The sequence below is a fragment of the Cryptomeria japonica genome, chromosome 5 (assembly GCF_030272615.1).
Source record: "Cryptomeria japonica chromosome 5, Sugi_1.0, whole genome shotgun sequence".
In the NCBI taxonomy this organism is placed as follows: domain Eukaryota; kingdom Viridiplantae; phylum Streptophyta; class Pinopsida; order Cupressales; family Cupressaceae; genus Cryptomeria; species Cryptomeria japonica.
Window position 1 is genome coordinate 704,608,276 of NC_081409.1, and position 27,975 is coordinate 704,636,250.

A 27,975-nucleotide genomic window follows, 5' to 3' on the forward strand; every position below is an offset into this window, starting at 1 on the left:
TAATCATGGACATTAGAGTTTAGCTCAAGAAGGGGTATGAAAAGTTATCCAACAAAACATGTATGGATTAAGCTTGACAAGTTTAACATTGAAATCAAAGAGAAAGAAGAAGATATGGAAAGATAATAAGATATCTTGTTTGGCTTTGTATCCACTTAAAATTGTCCATTTACATTTGGTCGATTTATCCTTTAATTCGTCTATTTCCACTATCCCTTAATTAATTTTTTATATTCTTCTATTTTTTAGCCTATTCCCTGAGACAATTAATTTAATTATTTTACTTAATTGACTACACCCCCATAGCCCACTTCATCTATTAAATTAAAGAAATCCCCTTATTTATTTCATTTATTTCATTTATTCCTTTTTCCTTCAAATGGACTTAAAGTGAATTTTTAATTCCCCACTCATTCTCTCTCCAAATTTCAAATCCTACAACATTTCCCACTTGCACCTTAATCCAACATTTAATCTCACTTAATTCATCTCTAAAGATTTGCACATTCCTAATCCAAGAAGGGGTGACACTTTTGTTGTAAATGGCTTCCTAACTTGCCCAATAAACCTTAAAGGCTTTCTCCTTTTGGGAAGGCAATCCCCATGGGTCCTCTTCCAAGTTGTCACATCAAGGTATTTTAAATATCTTTATTCTTTTTCTCCCCTACACTTGGAATGTGTGGACAAGAAATTCCTTTATGATAAGATCTTGCCCATACTCCAAGTGTACTCCTCCAGTGACCACCTTCCTCACATCCTCTCCCATGTTGTCACTTGGAAACCTATCATGCCTCAAGATAACCAATTGATCCTCTACCATTGATTTCCATCAATAAAACTCAACCCCCTATTGTATTCTCCCCTCAATCATACTATCAACACTTAGCCACTTTTCTCATAATATGTCATCACTTGCCTTGAGAGAACTAATTGATCCTCCACCATTGATCTACATCAATCAATCTCAACCCACCATTGCATTCTTCCCTCATTCATACTATTAATACTTAGTCATTTTTCTCATAATATAGCATCACATGACATTTTGAACCTAAGAGCATTGTTATGCTGCTAAAATTCTTGTGAGCACACATCCAAATCAACATCGTTGGGCAAATCTACATGACAAGGAGACCGACATACATTGTTTTCGATGGATTTCATGATGGTTTGACCCCATTTTCACCTTATCTTAATTGTTGTTGTGTTTTGTGATTTAGAATTGATTTTAATGCTATTTGGGTTCCTTTGAAATTACATTTCACTGCATAGAGGCTTGTGACAAAAGAAGAAAAAACTTTTTAAATGTATGAAATATTGAAATATATTATATAGGACTTGCAACAATACCTTATTAATATTTTTTTTAAGTATAAGTTGCTAGTTAAATTCATATTGACATATCCATTTCTATAAGCTTTGTTAAAAAGTCTTCAACATTTTCACAAAAATAAAAGACAAGGAAATGCATGTAAGAAGCAAACAAGTTTTTTGAAAAGACATGATCAAAAGCTAAAATGTTTAAGAGTAACTAATATACATGGAATGTTTTTATAAATAATTGGTACCACTACAAATTGTTTATGTGTATTGACAAGAAAGAAATATGAGAGTTGGATGAAAGGTTAATATGAGATTATTGATTTGTTTCATATTATGTAACATTGCCAAGAAAAACTTGATAAAGTTATGTTATTTTCGAGGAGATAATGAAGGACTTAAGGTTTGAGTAGAATCTCCCCAAAACAACTTTTGAGAAATTAGAAGGTTGTTTGGGGATTACTTGGCACTTAGCAAACAAGAGATCATATTCTTATCAAGAGATTTTGACATATCTGATGGCATAATCATAATCAGAACCATTACCAAAAACATAATCATAAATCCATAGTGCATGCAACCATCCATAAATCATCCATAATAAAGTCCGTCATATAAGTGCATCACAAATAATTGTCACCAAAATCACATCAAATATATATATTTTATGTTAGTGTCATGCAAAAATGCCAGCATTGCAAGTCTTTAAATGTCTAAAGTACATGAAACTACCGTAGGCATACAATGCTACCTAGTGTTGGACCCCTCTAACTAAGCTAGTGATTTTTCTACTCCCTAAGATCCCCTACTGCTGCTCCTATTGGTGGTGGTAGTGATGTTGGATACATTCCCACTAAAGGACTCGATCAATTTAACCTCAACCTCCTAAGTGGTTTCTCTACAAAGTTGGGTGTCCATTGATCTATTGCCACTATAGTCTCAGAGAGACATTTGTAGTAATATAAATTCCACGTTAGTCTCTTCATCTATCTCTAAGTTGCTAGCATATTTGATAAAGCCCATGATAGCCCCTACCCCACCACTAATCACTTAGTAATATCCTTCTCATGTCTTAGAAGGCAAACAACGTCTACCTCTATCCTCTACTGCAATATATGAGCTACATAGCACTCTACTATGGTGACTACCACCTATCCCTCATCTCCCCCATACCATCTTAATGAGCCTATAGCTCATCCTACTCTGCTCTATATGCATTTCACTTAGCTATTTCCATTTCCCTAGCTATCTATAAGATTTTAGTTGATCTCACTCCATCCAAGCCTCATCCCTCTCCTAAACACAAGCCTCTAACTTTGTCAAAAATTTTAATAATTGACCATCTACCTCCCCTTCCTTGTCATCATCCCCCTTCTCACTCTCCTCACCAATAGTTTCCTCCTCTTCTTTTTCTTGTTTGACCATATCAACCTCGCAATCACCTTTATCATCATCATCATCATTGTCATGTCCCCCTACCTCTCCTCCCCTTGGCTAAGTCAACCACATTGACCTTCTAGTTACCCACTCTACTACATAGTCAATTGTAGTATATGCATCCTCCATTGACAATAGTTTATCCCAAGGAGTAGACTACATTCCAGTCCATGATGACCATGCCCACATTAGATCCATAGCTACCCCCATGGGCCACTTTCTTGTGCCAATCATAAAAAATGATACCACCACCTATCTTATCTTTTTGTATTCCAAACTATTGTCTCACACAATGAGGTATATACTGCTCAATAATGTGCATCTTACTTCAGGACGTTTACCTAGCTGGCAACCTATCAAGAAGTAGGAACTCTGTATGTATGGTACAGAGGCATCATTCTCCTTTCATGTCTCATACAACTATTAAGGTTTCTTTGTCATCCCTAAGATCTCTTATACTAAGTCACTCTTCCCATCTTCGTATAACAGATGGACCCTACATATACGAATATAGACCAACTACTCGCTATCTTGGTGACACTCACCTCAAGACTAAAATATGCTCCCAAGCCCAAATATGAAGAAGATTCACTCCACATCCTAAAATATGACCCCTCTGGTACATTGCCCTATGCACATCTTGATAAAGCTAAGCCAATATACAATATCTCAAGATGTTAACCACACCCTCCTCAATTAGTCAATTGTATATGACTTAAATTTGGAAGATTAAACTACTGCAAAACCATAAAAGATCCAACCACATAAAACCCTAGTTCTACAATCAAGAATCCACCATACACCAATGAAAAACCTAAAACATGCAAATCACAACAAAATAGAAAGATTGTACCATTCACATGCTTAGTAGGGTTGGATCTCCATTTTTTCCTATCTCCATTGATCGTGCTTCAATATGGTTGCTCTCAAATTTTGTATTGTGCATAAGAGCTCAACAAAGAATGGATTGTGGTTGTGAAGTCACTTGATTGCTTGAAAACTGATTGATGCATTAGTTAGTTAGTTAGGGTTGATAAGGATGAAGGAATCCCCTTATATAGAAGACTCCTTAAGAAATGGAGGGATAAGATTAAGAGGTGAGATGATAAATGGTCGGCTAGGATTAAAAGGTAGGTAGAGAAAATAATAAAATATGAAGGGGGTAGTTAGAGAAAAATTAAGAGGTAAATGACAAGTGTCATGGAAGGAAAAAGATAATGAATTAATTAAATAAATAAAGATCTATTTAATTAATAGAAGAAGAGAGACCAATTAAATAAATAAAATATTTATTTAATTTAGGGAAAGGATAATTTAAATAAATAATAATATTTATTTAAATGAGGAAAAGGTACAAAAGGCTTAGTGAATTAATTAAATAAATAAAAATCTATTTAATTAATAGAAGGCTTAGGATAAAATAATTAAATAAATAAAAATATTTATTTAATTATGATAGGACAAGTTTAAGTGTCAACATTTTTCCCCACTTTGAGGCAATGCAGCTTGTCGTGTTCGCTCAAAGAAGATAGGATAAATTGATACAAAGTTTCCCCAAGATGGGAGTGATATGACCCTCGAGAGATTGGATGAAAAAATTATTAAAAAGTGTAGACAATCTCCCGAAAAGAAAAAAAGGCTAGAAGGGATAAGGATAGGATGACAAGTTTAGGCAAGCAAAAAGTAGACTAACAAGGGACTGATGAGTAGGAAAACAATGATGAGAGCCAATTAGGGTTCCACATTCTATATATAGAGGCGATAGGAGAAAAAATCCTCATTTGCATCCACAACATTTAAGAGATCAAAGTGCAAAGCACTCAAAGAGCTTAGAGAGAAGTCAGCAATTGGGAGATCATGGCAATCATATTACATCGATTTGATTGTGTCTGACGGTTCAAGCGGCCTACAGACATGGGTGAGCTAGTATGTACCTCAAACTTGCTTGGTGATTTTGCATTTATGATGCATTTATTAGGCTAGATAGGTAGGTTGATCAATAATGTGAAATTGGTGTTTAGGTGCAAAAATGTGTCTGCATCAAGTTAGGGTACGTTTGCAATGTGTTAACACATCTAGGCTAGGAAAATCGTGTCTGTGTCATGTATGTGCACGTGTGTGTCATAAAGTTGTGTCTGGGTTGTAGAAGCACATGTAGGTTGAGTAGTGTTACATATGTGTGCGAAAGCATGTCTATGTAGGATAAAATTGTGTTTATGCAGTGAAGGCGCATCTAGGTAGACTGAAAATGTTTTTGCATCCTAAAAGGCCAAAATTGATAGTTTTGTGATAAACACGCATTGTCAATTGGATAAACTATTGAAAGGATACACACAAATAGGTTCCCTAGTGAGAAAAAGATAGGATTAGGGTTGGAATCAGCAACCATGTGATAGACATGCATTGCCAATTAGATAAATTGTTGAGAGGATACACTAAAATAGGTGCCCCTAAGAAGGTGGGATGCTAAGCTAATAGTGGATAACCTATCGAATTGATAAAATCCGACAAGTTCTCTAGAAAAATAGGATCAAGTGCAATGTGATAAATGTGTACACTATGATGCAACACCATGTGATAAACATAAGCACTAGGATACAACACCATGTGATAAACATAAGCACTAGGATAAAGCCTAATGAGTAGTACCATGTGATAAACATAAGCACCACTAGGATAGGATAGGATGAGATAAGAACAATTATGTGATAGACATGAGTGCTATGAGTATTGACACGATTGGTTTGGTTGATTGCAGTAGTATCTAGGATAGATAGATTCATGGGAGAGATTCCCTATGACATAGAGGCTATGGTCAAACTTGACTATTGAGGATCACATGGAAATGAAAACCATGAGTTTGAGACACATTATGTTCATACCCGAGATTCAGGCAAACGTAAGGTTCCTGACTGCACTGGAAGGAAGGTGGTACTTTGAGACCTGCTCATTTCATTTGTCAACGGGTGAGATGTCTATGACTTTAGAGGATGTTTACAGGATTCTAAGGATTCCTATCACTAGGGAGTTAGTGATATATGACTAAGAAGGAGATGTGGATGCACTGCAATGAGTATTTGGAGACCTGGAGCAAGAGTTAAGTCGATGACTTCAAATATGGCCTTCATCAAGGAAATCCCCCATCTCCTCCTCCTCCTAATGACATTGACATGTTGAGGCAACAAGTCGCGAATCTAACCCAACAACTCCACAGTGGTGTGAAAACTACCCAATTTCACTTAATGATATTTGTCCCTATCCCTTCGATAGGAATCTACATATGCCACCTTTTCCATGAGGGTTTCAAGCACCTAAGTTCGAAAAGTATCGGGGAAAAGGAGACCCTCGAGATCATGGTAGGGAATTTCATTCAGCTTGCCTAGAAGTGGCATATGAAGACACATACCTAATGTGCCTCTTTCCTTAGAGTTTGGGAGGGACAACCAGGCAATGGTTTTCCCGACTAACAAGCGGCATTTGGACATTTAAAGAACTGGTCCAAAAGTTCATTGCACATTATTCACATAACATTGAACGTGATCTCACCATGGCAGATCTATCTAACACCAAGCAAAAACCAAGGGAGCTATTTTCAACTTTCCTGCAAGGATGGCGACAAATGTCTAGCAAACATTCTCTTCAATTACCTGAACGAGAGCTAGTGGAAATATTTATTTCCAACTTGAACGAAGAAATGGAATTCCATCTAGACATGAAAGGCACATAATCCTTTAATGACATGATCACCTAGGGTTTAAAATGTGAATGGACCCTCATCAAAAAGGGGCTTATCAAGATATACAATGAACCAAAAGATGCCCCTCATCTGCACTTCAACAGTGATAAACCTAACTTCTAGAATAAAAACAAAAACATCATCAATGATGGGGTTGTAGATGCAAGGACTATCAAGAGTGCGCAACCTGTGGTCTGATTTGCGAGGCAAAACCCCCTCCTAAGAACAACACGGTTGCTCCCCCACCAAATCAAGGATGCAATGTACCGCAAGAGGAACTGAGACAACGATGGAAAAATTATAAACCAAAGCGTACATACACCGCCTTAGGGAACCTATTGAAACAGTGTTACGTCAATTGGTCTCCTCAAATCTAGTGACCTTACCAAAGACATCTAATTACAAACCTTAGTTCAAACCTCCATGGTGGAGGGATAATGAGCATTCTGAATTCCATCAAGGGAAAGGGCATAAAACAAGTAACTGTCATAGATTGAAAGATCTTGTTCAAAATCTTATTGACCAAGGAGAGATTGAAATTGAAGGACATGACCCAAAAACCTCAAATAATGGTCATCTTATGTTTAAGAATCCACTTCCATCACAAGATCAAAGGGGTCCTTCCACTTTAGGACAAAACATAGATACAGTTGATTATACGCGAGCCGCCTATAATTACACTGTGAATCACCTATATGATGCCAATGAACAAATTGCAACCATTACAATCAAAGATCCAAGCCCTACCTGCAATGTTGTTATGCATCGCAGCAAGATCAAAATTAAAGTAGCTCCACAAGGCACAACCTCCATCCCAAAGCAATATAACCTTGTGGAACAGTTAGATAAGATGCCTACACTTATATCCATCTTAGAGATTTTGCGCTTATCCCCATCAATTTCAAGCTATGGGTGATAGTCTGAGGTCATCACCATGTCTCACTTTCTCTGAAAGTGATAATACATCCTTTCAGCAACCTCATAATGCCTCACTCCATATTGAAGGATTTATCGACCAACATAGGATCAAGCGAGTCTTGATCCACAATGGAGTAGGCCTAAATATCTGTACATTACAATTGGTCACAACACTGGGATATGCAGTTAAATGAGTGGACCCCTATAAAAAGATAACCACAAAAGCCTATGATGATGTGGAGCGTTCTTCAAAAAGAGCAGTTGTGTTACCAATCTGAGTGGGCCCAGTGGTGAAACACATCATATGTCAAGTTTTGGACCTTCCTCTGCCATATAATTTATTGTTAGGAAGACCTTGGATACACGCCATGCAAGTCATTCCATCCACCTATCACTGGTGTATCAAGTTCCCTCATAACGGTGTAGAAATTACAATCGTGGGTGATGCAAATCTATTTGCATATTGTAACAATATCAACCATCAGCCAAAGATTACTGTTCCCAACAATAGAGAATATATCCCATCCACATCATATGTAATTCCAGCTTCTCTTTCCAATTCAAACACCACTATACCCAAGAAAGAGAAGCTAAAAATGAAAATGGTAGAGGAAGGCCCTGTGGATTATAATCTAAGCCAACTCTTTTGTGTTGGACAACTGGACCCAGTTCCCCTAGAACTCATGGTAAGCCTCAAAGGTTACTTCAAGCACCACTGGTCAAGCCAACATGCACTATGGCATCTTTAATCCTTGGAAAGAGTCAAGAAGAAGAGACCAGAGATGAGGACTTAGCAGAATGGATCTATAAAGATCCTATCACCATGAAAATCCCACAAGCTAAGCTTCCCACGGATCAATATGGAAAAGGCCTTCTCATTATGCAAAGAATGGGCTATGATGGTCAGAGTGCTTTGGGACCTTGCAAGCAAGGATGACATAAGTCGCTGCAACTGGAATTAAATCCTAAAGATAACACTGGATTAGGCTTTCAAAAGGAGATTCTTCCTAAGCTCAAATTCAAAGGGAAACCCAGCAAACCTCTATATCAACCTAATACTCTAAAGAGGCCACCCTTGATTATATTAGCAACACCAAAAGCCACACCAATTGCCGCAATGCAGTTGAGAATCCCATCAATACCATCCACAACATCAATCATCCCACCAATCAAACCAGCAACCCCATCAGCAACAACAATTGCATCAATAGCACCATTATCAGTATCAGAACCCCCAAAAGTATTGACAACACCAACAATTCCATCAGAAGTAGCAGATTCAACAATGTCGATACTCTCGGTATTGGATTCACTAATCCCAATAATCCTCCCCATAGCACCAACCATTCCATCTCCAAAGGTACATCATTTGATCACACCTGCAGTGTTTAACTCAAAGGATATCCCAGTTTGGTATAGTAATAGGATATTGGAAAGCAACTCAAAGACTGAATCACATGAGTGGGAATTTGATTTAGTACATCTCAATACTTCAGATGAGGAAGACACATCACCACCTCCACCTCACAAAGAAATCCCTATTTACGGAGAAGCACATATTAAAACCTCTTGGGTTCATGAACTAGAAACACCTTCCACAGACCCTACATCACATCCTAGGCCTGATTTTGATAGGAAGAGTACCATCAATGACCTTCACCACAACATCTTGACCCTCACTGACACATCTTATGAACTTAACTTGTTCGATGAGGTAATGCCCATTATCCATCCTAAACTCATCGAATGGAACCAATCTAATCCCCATGCCTTGACCATTTCCAAAATGATGAGGCGATCATTGACTTTTTGGAACTACGAGATAACATATCAAGTGGGGATCACAAAGCTAGATTTTCCATTGAACTTAATAGCACAGCATACTTTGGGGTGGGTGCCAAACCTTTCACCTGCAAAAATATTATAATAAAACATGGATCTTCTAGTGAAAACCACATTGTGGCACTGTTTGATCCCAGAAAAGTAAAAAGAAAGAGCGTATCCAATGGTGGAAACCTCTCTGAGGCTCCTACGGATGAAAGGTTTGACATTCTCCCTTCTAGTGCAAATCAGGAAAGATCAACAATCCTTATTGATGAAACAAAGGAATTCAACATAGGGACCCCTGAGACTCCCCATCACATACATCTGGCATCTCTTTTAAATTCAAAGGAACAACCTAAGTTTATCGAATTCTTCCAGAAGCGTCAGATGAACTTCGCATGGTCATATGCAGACATGCCTGGTTTTGATCCTAATTTAGTCATGCATCACCTCATCATAGCAAAAGGAGCTAAGCCTATCAAACAGAAGCTTCGCAAGATGCACCCCCAAATTGCGGTACTAGTCAAAGAAGAACTTAAGAAACTCCTTGATGTTGGTTTTATTAGACCAATTGATTATGCAGATTCTATCTCCAACATTGTACCTCTCAACAAACCAAATAGGGGCATCCGTATCTATAATGACTTTAGAGATCTAAACAAGGCATGTCCTAAAGATGACATGATTTCTCTCATGGATGGATTTTTCGGGTACAACCAGATAAAGATCACTCTGGAGGATCAACATAAAACTACCTTCACATGTCCATGGGGAACATATTGTTTGAATGTAATGCCTTCCAGTCTAAAGAATGCAGGGGTGACCTATCAAAGAGCAATGACCACCATCTTTCATGATATGATGCATACCATAATGGAAGATTATGTTGATGACTTATTGGAAAAATAATTAATAAGAGAAAGTCATCTAGTAATATTAGAGAAAATATTTGACAGACTAGAACAATATCATGTTCGACTCAACCCAAAGAAATTTGTCTTTGGAGTAACCTCAGAGAAGCTTCTAGGATGCATTGTCTCAAGCAAAGGCATTGAGGTCGATCCTGCATGATGCAGAGCGCTCACAACAGTAGTTAGATAGACCCAATCACTATAAATTTGTTGAATCAAACAAAAGAAAATAACACCAAATGTGTAATCTATTCTTCAAATCATAACAGATTGATGCCAAGCTTAGACAGATAAAGTTTGACAAATTCAACTGGTAATTCCAAATACAGATTTTCAATGATGACTGTACTTCTTGTAGATTTGTGATGTTTCCAGTTCTGTTTCTTAACACAGGCAACAATGCTCTAAGATTACAATATATTTATACCAATACTTTTTGAACACAACTCACATTTACTCTGTTTTTGCTATGTAAACAGAACAGTCATAATATTTTCTTCCGCAGATACTTATAAGGCTGATGCTTGTTCCTTCGCATTCTATAACCATTCATTAATGCTGCAAACTTCTACAGGGAATCGTTGAGTCTAATTGATCAATTTAAACTCGGTTCCATCTGGAAGTGTCTAGCAGTAGTTTGTTGAATGATCACAGTTAGCAAATAAAAACTTTGTAAACCTGGCTCAAATAGGTATCGAATTTCCACATATTTCACATAACATGCGTACACAGCAGATTCATTTCAATGTGTGCCGATTAGGCATCTACCGGGAAGAATCTCTAACTTTCCCCGCGGTTCTGAGCATGAAGGACTATTAACATGTATTCCCTAACTTGCCTTCCATCCTGCGACATTGAGGTCCCTCGATGAAACTGCAAGCTAGGGTCGGTTTACCATTTTAGAGCCAAGGATAATGAGTTGTATCCTGGTCTGACAAAACAAAACCTCCCCTTTTCGCACTTAACAACTAAATGCAAACGATGGAAGTCAATCAACAAAGTCATATGACAATCAACCGAATTAAATGGGCTGTGGAAGAGTATTCAAACAAATGTAAATAAATGATTATCGATCATTGTTTGAACAAGTGCCGACCCGCAGGTAGAAGAGATTTTGATGCGCAAGTTAACTAACAGAGATGTTACATCTATCTGTACATCTGAAGCAATCGGACTGTGTAATAAGTTGAACAACTAACCCAATTGATTTCAAGAAATTTGCAAAAGCATAACCACAGTTACAGTGACATTCGTTCTCTCTATCCGTTGCACAAAGAAATTAAAATACTCAAAACTCTGATTTTTGTTATTTGAAATTGCTTCCTCGGTTCCTCTGTCACAATCGCCTTGATTGGACCTATAAATAGTTGCCGAAGACCTCCAAATCGGTTCCAACTGATCGTGAAACTAATTGAAACTATTGAAACAACAGTCGGCCTGATGTTATGAATGTTGACATGAACATTACATTGTAGTAGGAATCTACCGAATATCGCCAATTACCACATAGGACATGTTTTCCCCAAAAGATGGAAAACAACTACATGCCCAACAATACAAAAACACACTAATCTAAAAACTAAACATCAGTCCGTGGACTAAGAGAGCCAAGGTTAATAAAAGACCATTGGACTCGTGACCACACAAATGGACTAACCACAAAATGAGGACAAATAAATTGCCTCTTTATTACAATAACATAAACTAAGTAAAATCCAACTCCGCAGCCTTGGGGTGCCCTGCACCATGCTCCATAGGCTGAAAGAAAACTCAAGTCCCTTGAGTTGGGACTGCTGGAACAGGAAAGCCGAGCTGATGTAAAACGTCAGAAGTAACCCATGTAGCATCTTCAAGCGGTTGATCTTTCCACTGAACCAAATACTCATAGTAAGTGTGCCGCCTTGTCTTCCGGGCAACACGAGTGTCTAAGATACCTGCAATCTCCAAAGGTGGTTGCTTAGGAAGAACTGAAAATTGTGCATCAACAATAGAATCAGCAGGACCTGCATTCACAAGGTTATCAATAGGACCTTTATACAAATAGAGATCAACAACATTAAAAATAGGAGACAAATGAATATCCGGTGGAAGATCAATATGGTAAGCATTAGGATCGCTGTGTTTTAGAACCTTAAAAGGTCCAATCTTTTTGGCCATGAGCTTAGTATAATGGCCTTTGGGCAATCTCTCCTTCCTCAAATGGACCATGACCAAATCCCCAACATTGAAAGTCACATCTTTCCTTCGTTTATCTGCATGAGCCTTATACTTAGAATTAGAATACTGAAGCTGTTCCTTGACCTGATCCTAGATATCTTTCATAACATTAGCAAAATCATCAGCTAAGGCACTAGGCTTTTCCAAACAATTAACATCCCATAACTCCAAAATGTCCCGTGGATGAATACCATACACAATCTGAAATGGAGTTTTCCTGGTACTACGATTCACTGAATCATTATAGGAAAACTCAGCTTGAGCCAAAACTGAATCCCAACTTGTACCATGTTCTTGTGTCAAGCACCTCAAAAGATTACCAAGAGACCTATTGATGACCTCAGTCTGCCCATCGGATTGTGGGTGATATGCAGAAGATAAAAAAACATTAGTGCCCAATTTCTTCCACAAAGCTCGCCAAAAATGACCCAAGAATTTAGGATCTCTATCTGATATGATTGACAAAGGTAAACCATGCAAACATACTACCTCCTGAAAGAACAATCCAGCAACATGAGATGCATCATGAGTAGTTTTACATGGAATAAAATGAGCCATTTTTGAAAACCGATCTACTACCACAAATATGCTGTCATAACCAGACTTGGTTCTAGGCAAACCGAGCACAAAATCCATACTAACTGAATCCCATGGCTTAGAAGGAATGGGCAAAGGTGTGTAAAGACCAGCATTAGAGGAATGACCTTTAGATTTTTGACATATCAAACAAGTTTCAACAAATTTCCTAACATCCGTTTGCAACTTGGGCCAATAATAAAACCTCTTGACTGATTCTAAAGTTTTATCCAAACCAAAATGACCTGCCAAACTAGCACAATGTTTTTCCTTAATAATATTTTCCCTCATTGATCCTTTTGGAACACAAAGTAAACCACCTTTGAAAAGAAGCCCATTCTGAATCAAATAATCAGAAAATTCAGTATGATACCTTGCTGTCATATCCAAGCAAACCTGATAAATTTCTTTGAAATCTTCATCCGTAGCATACATGGATGCCATAGCCTCTAAACCAGCACTTTCCAATTGCATAGACTGAATGGCAAGTGTCCTTCTACTCAAAGCATCTACCACCTTATTAGTAACCCCTTTCTTATGTTTAATGCTGAAAGTATAGGCCTGCAAAAACTCCATCCACTTGACATGTCTATGGTTAAGTTTCTCTTGTCTATTCAGAAAACTAAGTGCATGGTTATCCGTAAAAACAATGAACTCTTTTGGTAAAAGATAATGCCTCCATTTTCTTAACGATTGAACCACAGCATAAAGTTCAAGATCATAAGTAGAATATTTTTGTTTTGCTTCATTTAATTTCTCACTAAAGAAGGCTACGGGTCTACCATCTTGACTAAGAACCCCACCAATAGCCTTATTGCTAGCATCACATTCAACAAAAAAATCCGGTAAAACAAGTACTGGCTATTCTGATATTTTCTTTTTCAGCAATTCAAAAGATTCATTGGCCTCTTTAGTCCATTGGAAAACACATTTTCTTCCACCTTTAATAGTATCAATAAGTGGAGCACAAATACCACTAAAGTTTCTAATAAACTTTCTATAGAAGCTGCATAAACCATGAAAACTTTTTACCTCCGTGGCTGTAGTAGGTGCTGGCCAATTTAAGATGGCTTCTACCTTTGAAGGATCCATTTTCAGACTGCCTTTTGAAATTACAAAACCCAAGAACACAAGTTCTTCTTGCATGAATGAAAACTTCTCTAAGTTTATCCTCAAGCCTTCTTCATGAAGCTTCCTCAAAACCTGATCCAAATGTTGCAAATGCTCCTCTTTGCTGCCACTAAAAATCAGAATATCATCCAAATATACAACAACAAATTGATGAAGAAAAGGTTTCAACACCTCATTCATTAAACACATGAAAGTACTAGGAGCATTGGATAAACCAAAGGGCATAACTATCCATTCAAACAAACCCTCATTAGTTTTGAAAGCGGTTTTCCATTCGTCCCCTTCACGTATCCGGATTTGATGATAACCACTTTTAAGATCAATCTTTGAATAGTATTTAGTACCACCTAAACAATCCATGAGATCCTCTATCCTAGGCATGGGAAACCAGTATCTAATAGTAATCTTATTAATGGCTCTAGAATCTGTACATAATCTCCAAGTACCTTCTTTCTTAGGAGCAAGGACTGCTGGGACAGCACATGGGCTAATACTTTTCCGTATGTAACCCTTTTCTAACAATCCTTGGATTTGCCATGCAACTTCAGCATTTTGTTCGGGAGTTAGTTTATAGGCTGCTTTATTTGGTAATGTAGCACCTAGAATCAAATCAATACAATGGCTGATTGACCTCTTTGGTGGAAGAGACTCATGAGCACTATCAGCAACAATACCATCATACTTATTCACCAAATCAAATACAACCTTAGGACAAGTACTTTCCTTGGCTTCTAAATTCAATTCCCTGTCCTCACAATTAGTTTCCTTAGGTCTGATTACAACAGCAAAGCATGGAGGATTCTCTTCCTTAAGACCTTCTAAAAACTCTTTTTCTTTGACAACCATAACACTACTTTGCAAGATTGAATTATGTGCAACATCCGGTAAAGGTGTCATTATGAAAGTTTCTCCATCTTTAGTTATATTAAACACATTGGTTTTCCCATCATGCTAGGCATTAGTATCATATTGCCATGGTCTTCCTAAAAGAAGATGGCATGCATCCATTGCAACTATTTCACATAAAACCTTATCTTTATAATCACCAATTTCAAATTCTACTAAGCATTGTTCATTCACAATAGTTTGCTGCTCCTTATTCAACCAAGAAACTTTATAGGGAGTAGGATGTGGAAGCCTTTTCAAATTTAACTTGGTTACCATTTCCAAAGAAACTAGATTTTCAGTAGAGCCGGAATCAACAATTAACTTACAGACTTTACCTTTTGCTTTGCAAGTAGTCCGGAATAGAGATTTCCTTTGTGCTGGCTCCTTATTGAGTGGTACCAACAACGATCTATTGAACATAAGAGTTTCTCCTTGCACTGAATCAGCATGCTTGGATGAAGCTGTATGGTATGATGAATTGCTTTGGCAATCCTCTTCTTGAATCAATTGTACCCTTCTATCTCCTTGATTGCTGCTGTCATTCTTTTGTGGACATCTGAAAGATTGATGCCCAACTTGGTTACATGAGAAGCACCTTCCGGTGAACACATTAGGGCCTCTTCCTCTGGATCTGCCCCTGCCATTATTTGACCCTCTTCCTCTGAATGAACCTCTGCCACCGGCATCATTATCAGCACTTTGATTGCTGCTTTCACCTTGGGACTTAGGAAAAGTTCCTCTCCCATTGAACCTACCTCTTCCACGGAATGAGTTTCCTCTTCCCTTACTTTGTTCTCCTCTTCTTTTTTGTTTTTCCTCAATCTTGAGGGCAAGCTGAAAACATTTGTGGACTGATTCCACATTAACCAATGTCAATTAATCTTGGATGCTATATTTCAATCCATTGATATACCTTGCAAGTTTTTGTTTTTCAGTTTCAAACATTTTGGCCTTCAAGGTCAAATTGTGAAATTCTTGAGTATAGGTACTCACATCAAGATCTTTTTGCTTAAAATTTTGAAGCTTCTTATGAAGGGTCACTTCATAATCATCCAGTACAAACTGTCTTTTCAATTCTGCCTTCATTCTGGTCCAAGTGGAAATGACCTCCTTTCCCTCTTCCAATCTCTCATTTTGTAGAAAATTCCACCAACTAAGGGCTGGCCCCTTCAATTTTGACTTTGCCAACTTCACCCTTTGGCTTGGAAGTACTACCTCACACTCAAAATAATTCTCCAAAGCTTCTATCCAGTCCATGCATTCTTTCATTTCCAATTTGCCATGGAACAAAGGAATATCATTCCTATCCTTTACTCCTACCCTCTCTAGGGCTGCGAGCATTGCCCTTTGATCCTCCGGAATATTTTCTTGACCGGCTGGATCTTGCTCTTCCTCTTCTTCTTCTGACTCTTCTTTGCCTCCTCTCCTCACTTGGCCTTTCAACTTATCTAACTCTCTCTTCATTGTCCTATTCTCCTCTCTGACAGCCCTACTCTCTGCCATTTGCTCTTTGACTATCTTAGCCAATTCTACATTAGTGATTCTGATAGGGATTTCATCTCCATCCGCCATCTTGTTATTCCCAAAAAGGTATCTTGTGGCTCTGATACCACTTGATGCAGAGCGCTCACAACAGTAGTTAGATAGACCCAATCACTATAAATTTGTTGAATCAAACAAAAGAAAATAACACCAAATGTGTAATCTATTCTTCAAATCATAACAGGTTGATGCCAAGCTTAGACAGATAAAGTTTGACAAATTCAACTGGTAATTCCAAATATAGATTTTCAATGATGACTGTACTTCTTGTAGATTTGTGATGTTTCCAATTCTGTTTCTTAACACAGGCAACAATGCTCTAAGATTACAATATATTTATACCAATACTTTTTGAACACAACTCACATTTACTCTGTTTTTGCTATGTAAACAGAACAGTCATAATATTTTCTTCTACAGATACTTATAAGGCTGATGGTTGTTCCTTCGCGTTCTATAACCATTCATTAATGCTGCAAACTTCTATAGGGAATCGTCGAGTCTAATTGATCAGTTTAAACTCGGTTCCATCTGGAAGTGTCTAGCAGTAGTTTGTTGAATGATCACAGTTAGCAAACAAAAACTTTGTAAACCTGGCTCAAATAGGTATCGAATTTCCACATATTTCACATAACATGTGTACACAGTAGATTCATTTCAATGTGTACCGATTAGGCATCGACCGGGAAGCATCTCTAACTTTCCCCGCGGTTCTGAGCGTGAAGGACTATTAACATGTATTCCCTAACTTGCCTTCCATCCTGCGACATTGAGGTCCCGCGATGAAACTGCAAGCTAGGGTCGGTTAGAGCCAAGGATAATGAGTTGTATCCTGGTCTGACAAAACAAAACCTCCCCTTTTCGCACTTAACAACTAAATGCAAACGGTGGAAGTCGATCAACAAAGTCATATGACAATCAACTGAATTAAATGGGTTGTGGAAGAGTATTCAAACAAATGTAAATAAATGATTATCGATCATTGTTTGAACAAGTGCCGACCCGCAGGTAGAAGAGATTTTGATGCGCAAGTTAACTAATAGAGATGTTACATCTATCTGTACATCTGAAGCAATCGGACTATGTAATAAGTTGAACAACTAACCCAATTGATTTCAGGAAATTTGCAAAAGCATAACCACAGTTACAGTGACATTCGTTCTCTCTATCCGTTGCACAAAGAAATTAAAATACTCAAAACTCTAATTTTTGTTATTCGAAATTGCTTCCTCGGTTCCTCTGTCACAATCGCCTTGATTGGACCTATAAATAGTTGCCGAAGACCTCCAAATTGGTTCCAACTGATCATGAAATTGATTGAAACTGTTGAAACAACAGTCGGCCTGATGTTATGAATGTTGACATGAACATTATATTGTATTAGGAATCTACCGAATATCGCCAATTACCATATAGGACACGTTTTCCCCAAAAGATGGAAAACAACTACATGCCCAACAATACAAAAACACACTAATCTAAAAACTAAACATCAGTCCCTGGACTAAGAGAGCCAAGGTTAATAAAAGACCATTGGACTCATGACCAAACAAATGGACTAACCACAAAATGAGGACAAATAAATTGCCTCTTTATTACAATAACATAAACTAACTAAAATCCAACTCCGCAGCCTTGGGGTGCCCTGCACCACTGCAAGGTCAAAGCAATCATGGACATGCCACCTCCAAATAATATTAGTCAGCTAAGGATATTACAAGGGCGGCTACAATCCATCCAAAGATTCATTGCACAACTAGCAGATAAGTGTCACCCCTTTACACACCTGTTACACAAAAACATCCGCTTTCAATGGGATGCCAGATGCCAGCAAGCATTCGAGATGCTTAAGGACTATCTCATGAATACATTGTTGTTGATCCCACTAGATCCAAGTAGACCTCTATTGCTCTATATTTCAGCAACTAATACAGCATTGGGAGTACTACTAGCTCAATATAATGCAGAAGGAAAAGAGTGTGTTGTATACTACATTTCTCGCACACTGGTCGGCTATGAACTCAATTACACACCTATTGAGCGAGCTTGCCTATTAGTAATCTTGGCAGCCACTAAACTGAGGCACTACCTGTTAACACATAAAGTACAACTCATTGCTAAGATCGATCCACTAAAGTACTTACTCAGCAAAGCATCATTGACAGGCCGCTTGGCCAAATGGGTGATGATTCTAACTAAATTTGATATCGAGTATGTGTACTGTAAGGCTATCAAAGGCCAATTTATTGCAAATCAATTGGTCGATGCACCCCTCATAGGTGATCATCCTCTTATTTCCAATTTTCCAGATGAAGAGATATTCATGATCACAACAGCACAACCATGGAAATTATACTTTAATGGTTCATATACTAGGCATGGCTCGGGGGCAGGCATTCTGTTTATCACACCTCAAGGTGATAGCATCCCGAAGTCTTACAGGCTAACTTTTCCATGTACAAACAACATAGTAGAATATGAGGCCTTGATCACAAGACTCAGACTAGCCATATAATGGAAACTAAAAGAGCTACAGATATATGGCGACTCCCAACTGGTCATCTGACAAGTCACAGATGAATATCAGACCAAGGATGATAAACTCATGTCGTACAAGCAAATGGTGGACAGTTTAAAAGCATCATTTACTACTATCACCTTTGAGTAGATACCCAGAGATCAGAATCAAGTTGTTGATGCTATGGCTACTATTGCATCTCTCCTAGATCTTCCACAGAATTCAACACACTACAAGTTCTTGGTAGAATAGCTTTGGATTCCCGCTTATGATATCGCCGAATTTGAGATGATATTTCACCTTGTTGGTTCTGAATCCCCAATGTATGGTGAGTTCTACACCTAACCAATCGACTAACCAACTCAAAACCTTCATTCGCCAAACCGCTCGATATACCATCATTATTGAAACCCTATACCGACACAGTCTTGATGGTAGTCTCCTTCAATGTTTGGAATAGGATGAGATAAAAAGGCCTTGGAAGAGGTACATGAAGGAATTTGTGGGACTCACTCAAGTGGTCCTTCCTTAGTAAAGAAGATCATGTGCGTTGGATACTATTGGTCATCCATGGAAAAAGACACCTATTATTTTGTTAGAAAATGCAAGAAATGCCAAGTTCATGGAGACCTGATACATGCACCAACATAGGAATTGCAACCAATCACAACACCATGGAACTTTTGTCAATGGGGACTTGACCTTATGGGTAAAATTCATCCATCTTTATCCAACGATCACAAATTCATTATTACCACCACCGAATACTTCACAAAGTGGATCGAAGTTGTTCCACTTACCCGTCACCAACAAGAATATCGCCCCATTCATCCTGAATTACATCATCTATCGGTATGGTGTACCCATGTCCATCATCACATGTAATGGACTCCCATTCAAAAATCAGGATGTTCATGAGCTTAGTGAGAAGTTTCACATCCAACACCGCTTTTCTACTCCCTATTACCCACAAGGAAATGGTCAGGTCGAAGCATAAAACAAGAACATATTAAGAATCCTCAAGAAGACAGTCAATGATGCCGATCATGATTGGCACGTTCAATTAAATCCAACACTATGGGCATATCGAACTAGCATTCAAACCCCTACAGGCGCAACTCCCTACTCACTAGTCTATGGCACAAAAGCCATCCTTCCTATTGAGGTTGAGATACCATCTCTATGGGTTTCCTTGCATAATCTCATAGATGATGAAGCATACAGAGTATCATGTCTCCAATACGTGGAACTACTTGATGAAAGGCAACAAGCTACATACAACCACCTCAAATCCTATCAGCAGTGCATGAGAAGAAGTTATAATCATCGAGTTAGACCTCATGCATTTGAGGTAGGTGATCTTGTTCTTAGAGAAAATCCTCGCAACCAACCAAACAGAGAACATCAGGGAAAGTTTGAATCAAACTGGCTAGGTCCATATTTTATCACTGTTATATTTGGGTCTGGGGTATATCAATTGGCTACTTCAGAAGGAGAACCGCTAGCAGATCCAATCAATAGCATACACCTCAAATGGTTTCATACATAAGTTGTACAGAGCATCAAGCTCCAATACATATCGAAAAAACACCAAAAACATTTAGATAAATATCCTAAAAAAAATACAAAAATATCAAAATAGTAAAGAAAAATCATGCATCCAAATGGTGAACAACCACTCTAGTGGCACTTTGGGTAAGTACAATGGTGAAAACCTGGCAAATAGGTGCCACTCATAAAGGCTATGGCTCCATTGTCTTTTAGACTTGTTGTGATCACATTCATTGCATCTACTCATCCATCAATCAAAGCCATGGCTTGTTATTGATCTGCACTCAAGGATAGTACTTCATGCATCTTGCATCCCACTTTTTCATAGTCATGTCTAAACTGGGGGCAATACCCTTAACCTATTTGATGGAAGTGGATTCTGCATTACTTGTGATTCATTGAGTTCTTCATTCAAAACTATCTCACAAAATACCAAAAACATTCAAAAATGTCTCACAAAATACCAAAAACATTCAAAACTGTCTCACAAAATACCAAAAACACTCACAAAATCCAAAAAACATCATAAATCATCAAAAATCAATCGAAAACATGGCAATGCCTTGTACATATGCATCCAAAAAGAGACCAAACACACATTCTGAAATACTCAAACGATGACCACTTATTACATCGACACGCAAACTGTCTTAACATGGATAAATCTTTCCTCACCAAAACAAAGACAAGATAACATTTTTCTTTGACAAGAAAATTATGTTTGAGCTATCAAGTATTTGGTCGGTTTGTTAGCTATCTATTCATTTATATCAAGTTCCTACGCTACTCCAAGATATCCACAAGTGATTAGAGTGGTTGGGATGGTTCCTAAGTATCGTTTTATTTGTTTATCTTCTGCGAATTCTTCCAATGATGTTCTGGGGCATGTACTAATGGTGTCTACGTGGGAAGTTCACTAAGCTACGTGATCTTATGCAAAATATAGTCATGGATCACTATGGCTTGCTGACTACAGCGTATACCTCGACCATATGAGCATGAACCATTATGGAGGGTCCATATTCTTTATTTATTTATGTTGCTTGCTTGCAGGTACAATGCTCCAAACTTGGTTCCTACTACCTCGTCCAAGATTGATACTACCATGCTCGATGATAAAAATAAAGTACTATGGATCGTCATTCCATCTCATCTGTATATATTGCATTTTGTTCCATTCCATCCATCCATAGATTCATAATAGATGCATATCATGCATACATAGTAATGACAATGGATACTCTATTTTCCTCTTCTTCCATAGGAATGAGTCATAGGTCCTCCATTTCTTCTATCTAACATCAAACCCCCCCTCACCCTCCCCATCTCGATAATCAGCATCACATACCCTACATCATTTCCCATCAACCCAATCAAGCAAGTTACTCTATCTACACAGGTACATCGACTCATGCACACCTAGACTATCAACAGATACTCTGATCAAGTATCTTCGGGTCTCAACAGGTAATCGATCATGGCACACCTAGACTACAACAGCCATATCTCATAATGACCTAGTCTCAACGAGGCTGCTATGATTCACCATAACCAACCTACAACGTAAACACTATCAATTGATCAACCAATCAAACACAATCCAATGGACAATTACATCAATTGTCTAAGTCTCAACGAGTATTTTGCTTCAAATACCTTGACTTCATTGGGAAATTACATCAATTGTCTAAGTCACAATAGGTCACTTTGATTCACTTACTCAGACTTTATCCTGTCCAAGTGAACAACTAATATCAACTACCACACTTTGACTTGACCGGGGCAATTAAACCGATTGCACCAGATTGTCCAACCAATTTTGATCAATTGTATAGTATCAATCAAAAATCACACACTACCTTCACACCGTATCTCTTGCATGACCTAAGGGTACTTAAAGGCTTGCTCATTTCTCCATTTTAACTCTGATTTCTTCCATTCTTTCACCGTTATTGGTAATTTCTTCTATTCTAGCTCCCCTCCACTTCTTTTTTTTTTCGAAAGATCACCTGATTTTTCAAAAACATTCGGCCCATCTCTCAAGGGGGCATACCACCCACTAAATTAACATTTATGGGGCATATTTCTTCACACCTATTTTTCTTTCTTTGAAACGATGCGATAAAACTGCACTGTCTCAAAGAGGGGCAAATGTAGTCACATAAATCTGTCCACTTAATTAAATAAATATTTATTATTTATTTGATTATTTAACCATCAATCAATAATTAATTAATTAAATTAATATTTAATTAATTCATCTTAACCCTCTTCTCCTCTTAATTAAATAAATTATTCAATTTATTTGATTTAATTCACTTAACCAAATTCAAACCATTAATTAAATAAATAAATCATATTTGTTTAATTAAATCTTCTCTCACATTTAAATGAATTAAAATATTTATTTAAATCCCCCAAAATCTCATCTCTCACATTTAAATAAATTTATTTAAATCACCTTTATCCTCCACCAACTTGTATTTTCCTACAAATGCAAGTTGCACAACTATTTTAAATAAAAAAATAATTTATTTAAAATCCTATATATCCTCACCCACTTGAAACCTTTAATGGCTTCCCTTAAAGTCTTCAAACTCAATGGCTTCTTTCTAGATTTTTCTTAAGCCTTTAATGGTTTCCCTTAAAGTCTTCAAACTTAATGGCTTCCTTCTAGAGTCTTCTTAAGTCTTTAATGGTTTCCCTCGAAGTCTTCAAGCATTTAATGCTTTATCTTCCTTTTTCTCATGTAAATAAATTAAGATTTATTTAAATAAAATCCAAAATTCACATTCACATTTAAATAAATTAATATTTATTTAAATATCTATCCAAATGCAAATTACACCATTTAATTGAAATAAATGATTTTATTTTAATTGAAAATCCCAAAATTCCTCCCACTTGCATTCTCCTACAAAATCCACTTGCATGCCTAAAGCCCTTCTAGATTCTTCTAACTCCTAATTAGCCTAATCCTATCCTAATCATTGTCAAATTCCTAAATAAAAGGAAGTCACTTCTCAAAAATCTCCGAAGTCTTCAATAACCATTAAAGGCTCTATGTCTTCAAATCGTTAACCTCTAAAGTCTTCCAAACCATTAAAGGCTCTTACATAACCATTTATGGTTAACTCACCTTTTAACTTTGGTTAGAGACTTTCCTCTAACTTAACCATCCTTTTGACTCATGGGTCTCTTCAAAGCATTTATTTCTTTGACTAAGGTAACCATTTGACCCTTGCACATTCATTTATCCCTTGGATAAAAGGAATATCCATTAACCTAACCCTAACCCAACCCCCTAGGATAACCATCATGTCCCCTCAAGCATTTAATGATCCGTATCTCTCTTCTCAAGCCTCCTCATGGTGACACTTGTCAACATGGAATTGGGTTGAAAGTCTTACATGGATTGAATATCTTTCAATTCTAACCCTTGTTAAGATTGCTCAATCTTAACCCTTCATTTCCCCATTTCTTCTATAAATAGAACCCTTCTCCTCAAGGAAAGGAGGAAGCATTAGAGTATTAGCATAGAGCTTTTTCATAGCATCACTATCTACACTTGCATAGCATTTGTTTATCATATTCAAACATCTTGAATCTCCATATGGCATCCATGGCTAGTGCTAAAAGCCAAGAGCTACACTCATGTGGAACTTGGAGAGGAGAGGAACAAGGGAGGAGCAACTATGAGCATCTTGGTTAGCATTTGGAGGAGCATAGTTTATTTATTCTATGTTTATGTGCTTTTATTTCATGCTCAATATATCTCTTGATATGCCTGTTTAGAATAATCCTTGGTTTCTAACACTAATGCTTGCTTCTTATGTTCTTGTGTGTGTTGCCATCAAACCAGATTTTCTAATACTTTTTTGTAGAGCATCAGTTTTTATTCCAGAAGTTAGGTTTATCACTGTTGAATCGCAGGCGAGGGTCATCTTTTGGTTCATTGTATATCTTGATAAGCCCCTTTTTGATGAGGGCTCATTCACATTTTAAACCCTGGGTGTTCATGTCATTAAAGGACTCTATGCCTTTCATGTCTAGATGGAATTCCATTTCTTCGTTCAAATTGGAAATAAATATTTCCACTAGCTCTCGTTCAGGTAATTGAAGAGAACGTCTGCTAGACATTTGTCGCCATCGTTGCAGAAAAGCTAAAAATAGCACCCCTGGTTTTTGCTTGGTGTTACACATATCGGCCATGGTGACATTGCATTCTATGTTGTGTGAATAATGTACAATGAATTTCTGGACCAGTTCTTGGGTATGTGCACCAAGTTGTGGTACCAAAAGGGGGTCTTAAGATGCCACTTTTTTTCTTAAATCAGCAAAGTCTGAACTTCAATGACAAATTGAAGATAGTTACACTCCAAATTTGAAGATGCAACAAGAACAAGAGTCAGAGTGCTTCGAGTCTACTTTCTAAACTACTAACTTTTTTTGAAAATGGTGGAGATTAAGGGCTTCAAAAAGGGGGGCCACAAAAAGTGGTCCTGTTTTTATGCAAAAAACATAACATAGCATCTGTTGTGGCCCCCCTAAAATGTTAACTTTTTTTTTGAATTTTAAAAATCGCTTTGATGAGAAATTATCTAACACCTTGTAGTTTATGCCATATTTTTCAGCTAATTTTTTAATGAGTATATGATTTTTTACTAATTTTCGAAGTGGACACATCCTGAAAAACAAAAATTTGAGCATGCTCCCCCCTAAAGTCATTGAAAACTAATCAAAAATCAAAACGTTTTTTTTTAAATTGTGTAGAATGGAGTCTATTTTCTAAATATGTAAGTTTTTTCAAAATCTGATGAACGTGGAAAAATCTATACCCAAAATAGTGCATGTTGGTTTTTGACAAAAAATAGACACACTGACAAAAGAAATTATAGATGAAAGACTTAACGAAATCAAAATTTGAAATAAATTACATTGTTGGATAGCTAAGAGGGAGCTCAAGTTTACCACGGTATTTTATTTTAACTTCATTGAAACATGTGCAAACCTGACAGAGAGCACGACCAAAAATCTGTCAAAATTTTCAATGTTTTGATAAAAACACGTCTCTAGCTTGAAATGGTCATCCAAACCTTTGGGTTGGATGCCCAAGGCAAATCCAACCCATAGGTTTGGTGTTTCACAAAGTGGGCCATTTGACGCGTGCCAAATATGGCGCTCGCCCTATTTGGCATGCACCAAATGTGATGAATGGATTTTTCCATTTGGCACACGCCAAATGTGGTCCATATTCCACATTTGGTGCGCGCCAAATAGGGAGAGCGCCAAATGTTTACATAGAAACCCCCATCTCGTAGTTCCATCTCTCTTTATGAACTAGATCTCATATTCTCTCTCTCCCCTTGCCTCTTCTCAAGCTCTTCATTCTTATAGATACATACTCTTCTTTGTCCCTCCCCTCTCTAGCTCTCATAATTCCCTTATTCTCCTATCCCTCGAGCTATCTCCCTCTTCATCCTTACACCCATCTAATTCCCTCTCTCACCTCTTTCCCTCAGTTTCTTCCTCACTCCCTCCTCTCTCTAGGTCCTAAGGGGTCATAGGACACCATATGACCCCTTAGGACAGAATATGACCCCTAACGACACCTAAGGGGTCATATGATGTCCTAGTGGGTCATAAGACACCATATGACCTCTTATGTTACCATAGGACCCATAATGACACCATATTTTATTTTAAGTGGTCATAGGACAACATATGACACCTTAGGATACCATACAACCCATAACGACACCATATGGTGTCTTAATGGGTCATAGGACACCATATGACCCCTTAGGTGTCATTAGGGGTCATATTGTGTCCTAAGGGGTTATATGGTGTCCTATGGCCCCTTAGGACACCATATGACCCCTTAGTACACCATATGGTGTCAGTATGGTTCGTATGGTGTCTTATGACCCCTTAGGACACCATATGAGCCCCTAGTACACCATATGGGGTCAATATGGTCCTATCATGTGCGATGATCCCTTAGGACACCATATGACTCCTTAGGACACCATACGACCCATAATGACAACATAAGGTGTCCTAAGGGGTCATATAGTGTTTAAGGGGTCATAACACACCATATGACCCATTAAGACACAATATGATCCCTAATGACACCTAAGGGGTCATATGGTGTCCTATGACCCCATAAGACACCATATGACCCCTTAGGACACCATACAATAGATAACGACACCATATTGTGTCCTAAGGGGTCATATGGTGTCTTAAGCAGTCATATGACACCATATGGCCCCTTACGACACCATACAACACATAACGACACCAAATTGTGTCCTAAGGGGTCATATGGTGTCTGAAGGGGTCATAAAACACTAGATGACCCCTTAGGACACCATGTGACCCCTTAGAACACCATATAGTGTCGTTATGGCTCATATGGTGTCCTAAGGGGTCATATTGTATCCTAATGGGTCATATAGTGTCCTATGACCCCTTAGGATACCACATAATAGCTTACGTGTTGTTAGGGTTCACATTGTGTCTTAAGGGGTCATATAGTGTCCTATGACCCCTTAGGACACTATATGACCCCTTCAGACACCATATGGTGTCATTATGGGTTGTATGGTTTCCTAAGCGGTCATTAGGTGTCTTATGATCCCATAGGACACCATATGAACCATAATGACAACATAAGGTGTCCTAAGGGATCATATTGTGTCTTAAGGGGTCATAACACACCATACGAGCTGTTAAGACACAATATGATCCCTAACGACACCTAAGGGGTGATATGGTGTCTTATGACCCCATAGGACACCATATGACCCCTTCAGACATCATACAACCCATAACGACACCATATTGTGTCCTAAGGGGTCATATGGTGTCCTAAGGGGTCATAGGACACCATATGACCCCTTACGACACCATGTGACCCCTTAGAACACCATATAGTATTGTTATGGGTCATATGGTGTCCTAACGGGTGATATAATGTCCTATGACCCCTTAGGATACCATATAACCCCTTACGTGTCACTAGGGTTCACATTGTGTCCTAAGGGGTCATATGGTGTCCTATGACCCCTTAGGACACTATATGACCCCTTAGAATACCATATGGTGTCGTTATGTGTCGTATGGTGTCCTAAGGGGTCATATGGTGTCTTAAGGGGTCATAACACACCATATGACCCATTAAGACACAATATGATCCCTAACAACACCTAAGGGGTCATATGGTGTCCTATGGCCCCATAGGACACCATATGACCCCTTAGGACACCATACGACCCATAACGACACCATATTGTGTCCTAAGGGGTCATATGGTGTCCTAAGGGGTCATATAGTATCCTATGACCCCTTAGGACACCATGTAACCCCTTCCATGTCGTTAGGGGTCACATTGTGTCCTA